This window comes from Neophocaena asiaeorientalis, unplaced genomic scaffold, assembly GCF_003031525.2.
Source record: "Neophocaena asiaeorientalis asiaeorientalis breed wild unplaced genomic scaffold, Neophocaena_asiaeorientalis_V1.1 scaffold118, whole genome shotgun sequence".
Taxonomy (NCBI): Eukaryota; Metazoa; Chordata; class Mammalia; order Artiodactyla; family Phocoenidae; genus Neophocaena; species Neophocaena asiaeorientalis.
The window spans coordinates 12,517,512-12,530,472 of record NW_020175528.1 but is presented as its reverse complement, the minus strand read 5'-3'; positions in this window follow the sequence as shown (position 1 = coordinate 12,530,472).

Sequence of the window (12,961 nt, the reverse complement as noted above, 5' to 3'; positions counted from 1 at the left end):
TTTCAGTACTGTGTGAAGCCCTACAGAGTGTCCAGTCCCAAGTTCCATAATTTTAAGAGGATCACTGACCGATAGAGAGCCTCAAAGAGAAAATGGAATGATGAAGTCTATGGAAATTACAATGAGGAAAGTTTGAAAGAATTGGGAATATTTAATCTAATAAAAGATGAAGGGATATAATAATTGGGACATTCTCTCTTGTTTGAATATGTGTTATATTGTAGAGGGCTTAATTTTATATCTTGTTTAGATGGCGGAATCAGTGTTGATGATTGATAGTTACAAGGAGGAAGATAAAGGTTTAACATAAGAATCTTTTGATGGTAGAAAGGGCTGCCTTACCCATGAGTGAGCTTCCTGGTACTAAGCACACCCTCAAGGACCACTTAGGAGAGGTGAAGGCCGATGCTGAAGGACAGTTCTCTGAGGCCCACCGTCTCAGGCTTTCAAGCCTGCCAAACTTGGGGAAGCCATTCCTTGACTCTTACCAACATTATATGGAAATTTCAAAACTCTGAGAAACTGGGACTTGTCAAAATCCTCATAGTCTCCCATTACGTGTCAAGTCATGCTTAGGAATTACCCACTGCAATTCTACAGAGCTGACCATTGCTAGGGTACAGGCCAGGTTGTTGGAGAGCAAGTGTGAGACCGAGGGTGTCCTTCCCACTTCCCAAAGTTTAAGGAGAGCACTGCAGTTCATGTACAAGCTGCCACACCCTGTCCATCCACCTGGTCTAGCACTTAATACATACTATTTAGTTACTTTATACAATATGCTGATATGGTGAGCACTTTAAGAGCAGAGACTCTGTTCTATTTATCTTTATAACACCATAGCTTATCCGCATGTTGGCATTTATTAGATACTCAATATGTGCTTAATGGAGGAATAAATATATTCCATTCCAAATAAGCATTGCCTCAGTGCAGGCACTATATCAATGGCAAGATATACAGAATTAAAATAAGGCTCGGTCCTTGCCCTTAAGGAATACTAAAAAATTAGCAGAATAAATACACGAGTGAGCGAGGACACCTATATTGGGTAGAGTTTTGCCTTTTAAGATTTCTTTCATCTCTTAGATTCTATAAAATCTGTATTCCTTTCCTCAATTAAAATAGCTTAAATGCAAGAGCAGGTGAAGTGGTCATCCTAGGCAGGTGAAAATCCTAGTGGATTTTCCTAGGTTTTTAATCTACTGTGGGCAATACAACTCAGCTTCTAGCAAATCAAGTAGTTTGAGAAGTCAATCTATAGTTAGAGCATCGGATTAAAGAGTTGGGAAACAAAACGTCTTGGTAGAAATTTGTGTCAAAACCATATAAAATGCACTTTCCTCATATTAAGAAAAAAACTTACTGGCTCTGGAATTTAAAGTGTTTGGTAATTTTCTCTATATACTAATTGAAGAATTTAAACTGTTACATCTGTATTAAAAATAACAAATACTGTCATAATATTTACTCTCCACTTAACTTACATTAACAGATTAAAATCATTTATAATTTAATCATCTATAATGTAGTTACTTTTATTGTTCCTGTTTTGCAGAGGATGAAACGGGACATAAGAGTTGTCATTTGCCCCTAGATCATGTCGTAGAAAGTGGTACATCTAGGCAGTTGGGCACTGGAGTTTATGTTCATAACCACTTCACTATATTGCCTCTTATAATAATATTCTCCTATATCATGGTATGATTTTTATTTCTTACATCATGGTAAGATTCTTTTTGCCATCTGTCTCATAAAGCAGAATCAGTGATCCATGATTAGCCTTGTTTCTGATGCAGTTTTGAACAAAGACAAGCCTAGGCTTTGAGAGGAACTGTACAAAGCAATAAAACAGATCCCATTAGCAGGAAAACAGTGGCCGGTATTCTAGTCCCTTACTGTGTTTCTCTGGTATTACGTACTTAGGTTAACCCAGGCGGTTACCACCCTCTCTGCCCCACTCGGCACTCCTAGGTTCAAAAGGACACAATTGTATGAAATAATAATTGATTATTTGAACAAATGACAATGTATTCCTCTACACATTCACACACACCCAGAAGCCAGCAAGCCAACTGTTCTGCTAAACCATTTTGATTTACTGGGGGTTACGGTGCTTGCTCTGAGCAAGGCACATTTCATTTTGGAATTGAAAGATCTTTTTTTTTCCGCTTAGTTTCACGTTGATTCTGTTTTTCACTTTGCGCTCTAAATAGTTACTTAATTGGGACTATTTAACAGATTGTACTGAGAATTGAGAATAATTGTATCTTAACAACTGAAGGAGTTTTTACTTAATTTGTGAGCGGTTTGGTTGGTAATGACCTTGCACCCTACAGTTGGATTCAAAGAGTTAGGCAGAAGCTGAAGTGCTCCTGACTGTAGGAGGTGAAACCCATTCATATTCTTTTGTAAACAAATTAAGAGTGAGTTGCTAGTGTGTTTTCAGCCCCCCAAATCACCTTAGCAACGTGGATATAGAAACAGCATGAACTCTCCTCAGAACCTACAGTTGTTCCTAGCACGAGGAAACAGCAACAAATGGGACTGGCACAATTCCCTATTTATTTTAATCCTTAAAATGAGTGTCAGAATTTCCATGAAATGGTTAAAAAAAAAAAAAAAAGGCTCAACTTCTCTTGTATATACAATAATTAGTTATTTCTGGTAGGGCTTTATTATTTTTTTTAAAATGTTTCCTGACATGGTTTGACCAGGTTCAAATTAATGTTAGCCCCAAAAGAAAAGGAAGGTGTATTTCCAAGTAATTAGGCTAGGCTCATTTGAATTGCGGGCCACTGATCATAGTTATATTTTATTCTTCTGTGTTTGAGGAATATGAGCCCTAGAGAGTAGAGAAAAGTAGAGCTATACTGCAGTTATGAAGCCTACTTGAGTGCCTGGGGGCAGATGGAACTTGGGGCAGGGCAAACCCTGCCCGACAACTGAAGTTAGAAATCAGTAGGAAATGAGCCAGAGAGGTTTGTTTTGTGTGCTTTCTCATCCGCTCTCACCCCTCCCACAAGGGAAGGCAAGAAACCTGCTCATTGATGGATTTCTTACAGTTGCGATTGCTGCTGATCTTCACTCGAGACAAAGAACTAGTAAAACTAGAGTACAAATGTATTTAGGAGCTATGCCACTGGGCCTTGGCCACCTAACCTCTCTACCTCCACTCTTTGGTATCATCTTCACTCTTTGATCCCTGAAAAGGTTTGTTCCTCAAGTAAATGTTCTACACAGTTCAAAGTCAGTACTAAGAATTTTTTTTTTTTTTTTTTTTTTGCCTTATGCGGGCCTCTCCCCTTGCGGAGCACAGGCTCTGGACGCGCAGGCTCAGCGGCCATGGCTCACGGGCCCAGCTGCTCCGCGGCATGTGGATTCTTCCCGGACCGGGGCACGAACCCGTGTCGCCTGCATCAGCAGGCGGACTCTCAACCACTGCGCCACCAGGGAAGCCCAGCACTAAGAATTTTATGTCTGTACAGTTAGCAGATGGTTTACCCCAATATCCAAAGTTTAAAAGAGTAGTCTATCATAAGAAAAAGCATTTTTTTTTTTTTTTTGCATTATGCGGGCCTCTCCCATTGCGGAGCACAGGCTCTGGACGCGCAGGCTGCGGACGCGCAGGCTCAGCAGCCATGGCTCACAGGCCCAGCCGCACCGTGGCATGTGGGATCTTCCCGGACCGGGGCATGAACCCGTGTCCCCTGCATCGGCAGGCGGACTCTCAACCACTGCGCCACCAGGGAAGCCCCCACCACCTGCCTTTTTATGTTGGGGTCCAGTCATCCTCATTGCTATGAAGAAACCTACCATGAGCATTGGTCTTCTGCTGAAAGACACTAAGTTATTCAGTGATGCTTGTTCTCTCACCAGCACATTTCCTATCAGATTGGTAAATAGTGTGTTCTCTGGGCCCTCCCACAGAACATAGGCAGCTGGTACACATTCGGACCTTATGTAACATATCCACTCTAGCATGTTCACTTCTCTAAGCCTTTTGATCTCTCTTTCCACTGTTTGCATGGCAGTTTGGGATTTCTAGCTCAATTAGTAAGGGCCATCCCTTTTTTCCAGGCTTCTAAAAGCCTACAAGTAACACACTGGCACTGATTGCCAGAGTCCTTGCCAGCATATTATGTCCTGTGTCACATCCAAGTCAACAGACTACCCTCCTAGCTCCTGACAGTATGTGTTTTCTAAGTCCTTTCCTCCCTTAACAGACCCATCACTTCCCAGACCACATCATCTTGTCTCTTGACTATAGTTTTCATTGTTTGGTGGCCAGGAGAAAAGGTGTAGGTAGATTGGAAGGGAGAAAGCTGCATATTTCTTTGCAAAACAATGGCTTTTGAATTGTTTCTCAAGCAAAGAGGGAATGATAATTTTCAATGGGGAGAATTGGTCCATTGATACAGAAGCAGACTGTCCAGAAAAACCTAGGCCATGTTCCTTAGTGTCAACTTAGATGTCCCCATCACAAGTCTCCGGAACTCATTCCTGCCTAACCAAATCTAACATTAGCACAATAGACTTGCCTTGCAGGGGTGAAGAACTCAACTTTGTCCAGAGATCCACTACCCTTATAATTAACTCTTCAAGGTTTTCTGCCCTTTCACAGCAGGAGGCGTGTATATATATATGTGTATATAGGTATATATATATGTGTGTATATATGTGTGTTCAGCCACCCGGGAGACCAATAAACTTTCATATTTTGCCCTAACTTGATGATTAATCACCCTCAGCCTTTCATTATTGTTCTCCAATGAGTATGGAATAAAAAATAATTTTCCCTCTACCCTTTTGAAGTTTTGCTGAGACTCCTGTAATAAAAGACAGATTAAGAAAAGAAAAACAAACAAAAATTTAACGTGTATACATGGTAGATACTCAGGGAAAAATGAGTAACTTTCCAAGGCAACTTAGATTCTAGACTTAAATGCCATCTTAATAGAGAAAAGGGTGGGGAATATGGGACTCTTAGGGAAGATAAATAATTTTTAGGAAAGGTGAACGAGGCTTTAGAAGAATAGATGGCAGGTATGATATTTTGTGACAAAGTTTGTCTGGGTGTAGTGTCACCGTCTATTCTTCTCTCCTGTGATGAGTCTATCTCCCCTGGTGGATGTAATTCCCAGGGAGGGGATCTATGACAGTTGAATCCCTTTTGGAGGATCTGTCTTTAGGCAAATAAGGGGAGTTCAGAGAAAGCCTCTTCCTGCATTTGCTGTTTTTCAAGTGCTTACAGCTCAAAATAAACAATATACCAAAGTGGCATATTTTAGGGTGGCATGTCCTGAACTCCTACAGTATTTTGGAGTGGCATATTCTGCTACCCTTTAAAGGCATTGCTGGGAAGAGCCGTTTGGTTCCCCTTTTCTTACAATTAATGTTTTTCCCTCAACTTTATAATGCCTGGGATATTTCCTGTTCTCCAACCAGTTTACCACCTATGACAGTTTAACAATTTCACCACTACAGTAGGCCAGGGGCTACCCATAATCTACCTATCACCAGTGATAGGGTCCTTATTGCCAGCCTACTGGTAGGTGACCCAGCTCCAAAATCATCAGAGTCTCCTTTCTAGGATCTCTCATTGCATTAACAACCTTTGGTTGGATTCCCTAAGAAACTGACCCGGAACTGGAGAATTGCATCCAGGTGGTTTTTTGGAGATACTCTCAGGAGTAACACCCATAAGGGTGTAAAGGAAACAGGGTTTGGCAGAGGGAGAAATTAAACTGAAAACAGTTGCAACAGAGGTCTCAGCTGATCACGTGGGGAGCTCTGAAACTGGAATGACCTACCCAAATTGTGTGTGTATTGGGTCGGGGGGCGGGAGAGGATAAGAGGTCAGTTTTGTAACTTCCTACACTGAAGAGTCATTGGATGTGGATTACTTATAACATTGGGCAAAACAGCTCTTTTTCACTCAAGGGCAATTCCTGGAGAGAGACTGCTGTGAGAGCTCAGCAGGCCATAGACCTCTAGATTAGGAGAATGAGTGCTTCCGTCCTGAAGGGGAATCTGGGAAGTGCACCAAACACCTTACTTTCGGTTTTGAGTGTCCTGTATGATTTGGGGGCAACATATTTGCTCTCTAATTTATTTTTACTAGGTTAATGTTTTTAAAGCTTGTAAACCCTTACCACACACAAACGATATAAGGGGAGATAATCTAGAGCTGTACATGGCAAAAGGGAAAATTCAACCTAGAATTATATACTGTAGAAAACTCAGAAGTACATACCTACACTCCTGAATAATCAAGGATGGACTATGTTGGGGAATCATCAAGTGCCCTTGTGCTAAGAGCATAGTTTCTTGTTTCACAAGTCACCAGAAGCTTGGATTTTTACAAGAGGAAAAGAGCTCTGTTCTCATCTGACATTCTTGAGAGGCTTGTGGTAAAGTAGGAGTTCAAGGTGAGATTATTCTGCAGTAAAAAAAAAAAGTCAGATTCCTGAAGAACATTTATTGAGTGGTCTGGGTGGAGACCTCAGATAAGCAAATGCAGTATCTAGAGGTTTGATTGTGGCTTATTTAAATCTAGAAAAGACCTGGGAAGTTTGTATACAAGGCAATTGTAAATGCGCCAGAATCTTTTTTTTTTTTTGCATTCTTATTTTTTTCAAAAACATCTTTATTGGAGTATAATTGCTTTACAATGTTACGTTAGTTTCTGCCATTTAACAAAGTGAATCAGCTGTACGTATACATACATCCCCATAGCCCCTCCCTCTTGCATCTCCCTCCCACCTTCCCTATCCCACCCCTCTAGGTGGTCACAAAGAACCAAGCTATTCTCACCATGCCATGCAGCTGCTCCCCACTAGCTGTTTTACATTTGGTAGGGTATATATGTCAGTGATACTCTCACACTTCGTCCCAGCTTACCCTTCCCCCTCCCTGTGTCCTCAAGTCCATTCTCTACGTCTGTGTCTTTATTCCTGTCATGGCCGTAGGTTCATCAGAACCATGTTTTTTTTTAGATTCCATATATCTGTGTTAACTTGGTAGTTTGATAGGGATTGCATTGAATCTGTAGATTGCTTTGGGAAGTAGAGTCATTTTCACAATGTTGATTCTTCCAATTCAAGAAAATAGTATATCTCTCCATCTGTTTGTATTGTCTTTAATTTCTTTCATCAGGGTCTTATACTTTTCTGCATACAGGTCTTTTGTCTCCTTAGGTAGGTTTATTCCTAGGTATTTTATTCTTTTTGTTGCAATGGTAAATCGGAGTGTTTCCTTAATTTCTCTTTCAGAATGTTCATCATTAATGAATACGAATGCAAGAGATTTCTATGCCTTAATCTTGTATCCTGCCACTTTACCAAGTTCACTGATTAGCTCTAGTAGATTTCTGGTAGCATCTTTAGACCTCTCTATGTATAGTATCATGTCATCTACAAACAGTGACAGCTTTACTTCTTCTTTTCTGATTTGGATTCCTTTTATTTCTTTTTCTTCTCTGATTGCTGTGGCTAAAACTTCCAAAACTATGTTGAATAATAGTGGTGAGAGTGGGCATCCTTGTCTTCTTCCTGATTTTAGAGGAAATGGTTTCAATTCTTCACCATTGAGACTGATATTGGCTGTGGGGTTGTCGTATATGACCTTTATTATGTTGAGGTAAGTTCCCTCTCTTCCTGCTTTCTGCAGAGTTTTTATCATAAATGGGTGTTGAATTTTGTTGAAAGCTTTTTCTTCATCTATTGAGATTATCATATGGTTTTTATGCTTCAATTTGTTAATATGGTGTATCACATTGATTGATTTGCATATATTGAAGAATCCTTACAGTCCTGGGATGAACCCCACTTGATCATGGTGTATGATCCTTTTAATGTGCTGTTGGATTCTCTTTGCTAGTATTTTGTTGAGGATTTTTCCATCTAGGTACATCAGTGATATTTGCCTGTAGTTTTCTTTTTTTGTGACATCTTTGTCTGGTTGTGGTATCAGAGTGATGGTGGCCTTGTGCAGAGTACAGGCTCTGGACACGCAGGCTCAACGGCCATGGCTCATGGGCCCAGCCGCTCCGCAGCATGTGGGATCTTCCCAGACTGGGGCACGAACCTGTGTCCCCTGCATTGGCAGGTGGACTCTCAACCACTGTGCCACCAGGAAAGCCCTGTTGAAGATTTTTAATCGCTGTTTCAATTTCATTACTTGTGATTGGTCTGTTCATGTTTCTATTTCTTCCTGGTTCAGTCCTGGAAGATTATACCTTTCTGAGAATTTGTCCATTTCTTCCAGGTTGTCCATTTTATTGGCATAGAGGTGCATGTAGTAATCTCTCATGATCCTTTGTACTTCTTCAGCGACAGTTGTTACTTCTTTTTCATTTCATACTTGTTTCCTTCATTTCTTTTTCATTTCTTTCTGATCTGATCTTATGATTTCTTTCTTTCTGCCAAAGAAACCTTTGGATTTCTTTTTTTTTCTTCTTTCTCTAATTGCTTTAGGTGTAAGCTTAGGTTGTTTATTTCAGATTTTTCTTCTTTCTTGAGGTAGGATTGTATTGCTATAAACTTCCCTCTTAGAACTGCTTTTGCAGCATCCCTTAGGTTTTGGGTCATTGTGTTATCATTGTCATTTGTTTCTAGGTATTTTTTGATTTCCTCTTTGATTTCTTCAGTGATCTCTTGGTGTTTTACTAGCATATTGTTTAGCCTCCATGTGTTTGTACTGTTTACAGATTTTTTCCTGTGATTGGTATCTAGTCTCGTAGCCTTATGGTCGGAAAAGTTGCTTGATACGATTACAATTTTCTTAAATTTACCAAGGCTTGATTTGTGACCCAAGATATGATCTATCCTGGAGAATGTTCCATGAGCACTTGAGAAGAAAGTGTATTCTGTTGTTTTTGGATGGAAAGTCCTATAAATATTAACTAAGTCCATCTGGTCTAATGTGTCATTTACAACTTGTGTTTCCTTATTTATTTTCATTTTGGATGATCTGTCCATTGGTGAAAGTGGAGTGTTCAAGTCCCCTACCATTAATGTGCTGCTGTTGATATCCCCTTTTATTGTTTTCACATTTGCCTTATGTATTGAGTTGCTCCTGTGTTGGGTGTGTAAATATTTACAATTTTTAAATCTTCTTGGATTGATCCCTTGATCATTATGTAGTGTCATTCTTTGTCTTTTGTAGTAGTCTTTATTTTAAAGTCTATTTTGTCTTATATGAGAATTGCTACTCCAGCTTTCTTTTGATTTCCATTTGCATGGAATATCTTTTTCCATCCACTCACTTTCAGTCTGTATGTGTCCCTAGGTCTGAAGTGGGTCTGTTGTAGACATGGGCTTTGTTTTTGTATCCATTCAGCCAGTCTGTGTCTTTTGGTTAGAGCATTTAATTCATTTACATTTAAGGTAGTTATCAATATGTATGTTCCTATTACCATTTTCTTAATTGCTTTGGGTTTGTTATTTAGGTCTTCTCCTTCTCTTGTGTTTCCTGCCTAGAGAAGTTCGTTTAGCATTTGTTGTAAAGCTGGTTTGGTGGTGCTGAATTCTCTTAGCTTTGGCTTGTCTGTAAAGGTTTTAATTTCCCTGTTCAATCTGAATGAGATCCGTGCTGGGTAGAGTAATCCTGGTTGTAGATTTTTCCCTTTCATTAGTTGAAATATGTCCTGCCACTCCCTTCTGGCTTGCAGAATTTCTGCTGAAAGATCAGCTGTTAACCTTATGAGGATTCCCTTGTATGCCATTTGTTGCTTTCCCTTGCTGCTTGTAATATTTTTTCTTTGTATTTAATTTTTGATAGTTTGATTAATATGTGTCTTGGTGTGTTTCTCCTTGGATTTATCCTGTATGGGACTCTCTGTACTTCCTGGACTTGATTGACTATTTCCTTTCCCATGTTAGGCAAGTTTTCAAATATAATTTCTTCAAATATTTTCTCATACCCTTTCTTTTTCTCTTTTTCTTCCGGGACCCCTATAATTCAAATGTTGGTGCGTTCAGTGTTGTCCCAGAGGTCTCTGAGACTGTCCTCAATTCTTTTCATTCTTTTTTCTTTATTCTGCTCTGCAGTAGTTATTTCTACTAATTTATATTCCAGGTCACTTATCCATTCTTCTGCCTCAGTTATTCTGCTATTGATTCCTTCTAGAGAATTTTTAATTTCATTAATTGTGTTTTTCGTCATTGTTTGTTTGCTCTTTAGTTCTTCTAGGTCCTTGTTAGTCATTTCTTATATTTTCTCCATTCTATTTCCAAGGTTTTGTATCATGTTTACTCTCATTCCTCTGAATTCTTTTTCAGGTAGACTGCCTATTTCCTCTTCACTTGTTTGGTTTGGTGGGTTTCTACATTGCTCCTTCATCTGCTGCATATTTCTCTGTGTTCTCATTTTGCTTAACTTACTGTGTTTGGGGTCTCCTTTTCACAAGCTGCATGTTCGTAGTTCCCATTGTTTTTGTTGTCTTCCCCCGTGGGTAAGGTTTGTTCAGTGGCTTGTGTAGGCTTCCTGGTTGAGGGGACTGGTGCCTGGTTTCTGGTGGATGGGACTAGATCTTATCTTTCTGATGTGCAGGGCTTTGTCTGGTGGTGTGTTTTGGGGTGTCTGTGAAGTTATTATGATTTTAGGCAGCCTCTCTGCTAATGGGTGAGGTTGTATTCCTGTCCTTCTAGGTGCTTGGCATAGGGCATCCAGCACTGGAGCTTGCTGGCTGTTGGGTAGAGCTGCGTCTTAGTGTTGAGGTGGAGATCTCTGGGTGAGCTCTTGCCAGTTGATATTACAGGGGGCTGGGAGCTCTCTGGTGGACCACTGTCCTGAAGTCAGCTCTCCCACCTCAGAGGCTCATGCCTGACACCAGGCTGGAGCACAAAGACCCTGTCAGCCACACGGCTCAGCAGAAAAGGGAGAAAAAAGGAAAGAAAAAAAAATTTTTTAAGTAAAAAAAATAATAAAAAATTATTAAAGTAAAAAAGTAATTTAAAAAAAAGGAAGAGAGCAATAAAACCAATAAACAAATCCACCAATGATAACAAGAGCTAAAAACTATACTAAGATAAACGTAAAAGTCAGAAATAAGTCAGTCGCACACAGCAAACCCCAAGTCTACAGTTGCTTCCAAAATCCACCGTCTCAGTTTTGGTTTGATTTCTTGTTTTTCAGGTATTCCACAGATCCAGGGTGCCTCAAGTTGACTATGGGGATTTAATCCGCTGCTCCTAAGGCTGCTGGGGAGATTTCGCTTTCTCTTCTTGTTCACACAGCTCCTGGAGTTCAGGTTTGGTTTTGACCCCACTTCTTCGCGTAGGTTGCCCTAAGGCTTCTGTTCTAACCCACCCAGACACAACAGCGTTATAGCAGCAGCTGATTAGGGGGCTTTGGCTCACTCATGCTGCGGGGAGGGAGGGGTATGGTAGTTATAATTGGAATGCGGGGCGAGCTTTCAGAGGTAGAGGCTGGTGTGACATTGCAACAGCCTTAGGCACGCCATGTGTTCTCCTGGGGAAGTTGTCCCTGGATCACGGGACCCTGGCAGTGGCGGGCTGCACAGTCTCCTGGGGGAGGAGTGTGGATAGTGACCTGTTCTTGCACACAGGATTCTTGGTGGCTGCAGCAGCAGAGTTAGCATTTCATGCCTGTCTCTGATGTCCGAACTGATAGTGGCAGCTCGCACCTGTCTCTGGAGCTCGTTTAAGCAGTGCTCTGCCTTCTCTGGTCAGACAGAGAAAGAATCCCCTCTCCTCGCACACCCCAGAACAATGGTCTTTTGCGTCTCAGGTCCAGAGTTTTTCCCAGACGCTCTCCCAGCTAGCTGTGGCGCACTAACCCCCTTCAGGCTGTGTTCACACCACCAACCCCAGTCCTCTCCCTGCGATCCGACTTCCAAAGCCCGAGCCTCAGCTCCCAGCCCCGCACGCCCCGGCGGGTGAGCAGACAAGCCTCTCGAGCTGGTGAGTGCCGGCCAGCACCGATCCTCTGTGTGGGAATCTCTCCGCTTTGCCCTCTTCACCCCTGTTGTTGTGCTCTCCTCAGTGGCTCAGAAGCTTCCCCCACCCACCCAACCCCGTCTCTACCAGTGAAGGGGCTTCCTAGTGTGTGGAAACATTTCCTCCTTCACAGCTCCCTCCCAGAGGTTCAGGTCCTGTCCCTATTATTTTGTCTCTGTTTTTTCTTTTGCCCTATGAAGGTATGTGGGGATTTTCTTGTCTTTTGGGAAGTCTGAGGCCTTCTGCCAGCGTTCAGTAGATGTTCTGTAGGAGTTGTTCCACATGTAGATGTATTTCTGATGTATTTGTGGGGAGGAAGGTGATGTCCACATCTTACTCCTCCACCATCTTGAAGGTCTGGGGCCAAAATCTTAGTTTTATTCTCTATATCATATGCGCGCGCATGTGTGTGTGTGTGTGTGTGCGTGTGCGCCATGATTAAGCACTGATTATGTGTGCATGATTGAGCAATGGCCAGCAGTAAGTAGACTGAAATAATGGATTAGGTAGTAGGAGTTATAATTCTTTGATGATTTCTGTTATGATAATAAGAAAGAAAATACACACCAAGCAGGGTATCCTAAAGGAAACTATATAAGCAACTAAACTAAATAATCAAAGAGAAGAAGATAAAGTAGGTTTCATGATGAGAACTTACACCTGTGCATAGGTGTCTTCAGTTCTATCAAGTGGTGTTAAAGGGAACCCAGGCAAAAGAAAATGTGGGGCTCTCAGATCATTCTCAGGCTAAAAATCATCTCATTAGTTTTTTTAATGAATTGACTTGAATTTGAGATGAAAATAATTATCTAAATTTATTTGGTAATAAAGCAACTTAGAACTCATTGAGCTATCATAACTGTACACTTGGACTTAGGTTACTAATTTCCTCATTTAGATATCCATTTATCAACACAGCTAATATTATTTAAATACACAAAGATGACTGTGTCACTAAAGTATTAATTTCCTCTCACCTTGTTCACTCATACCTACTATGC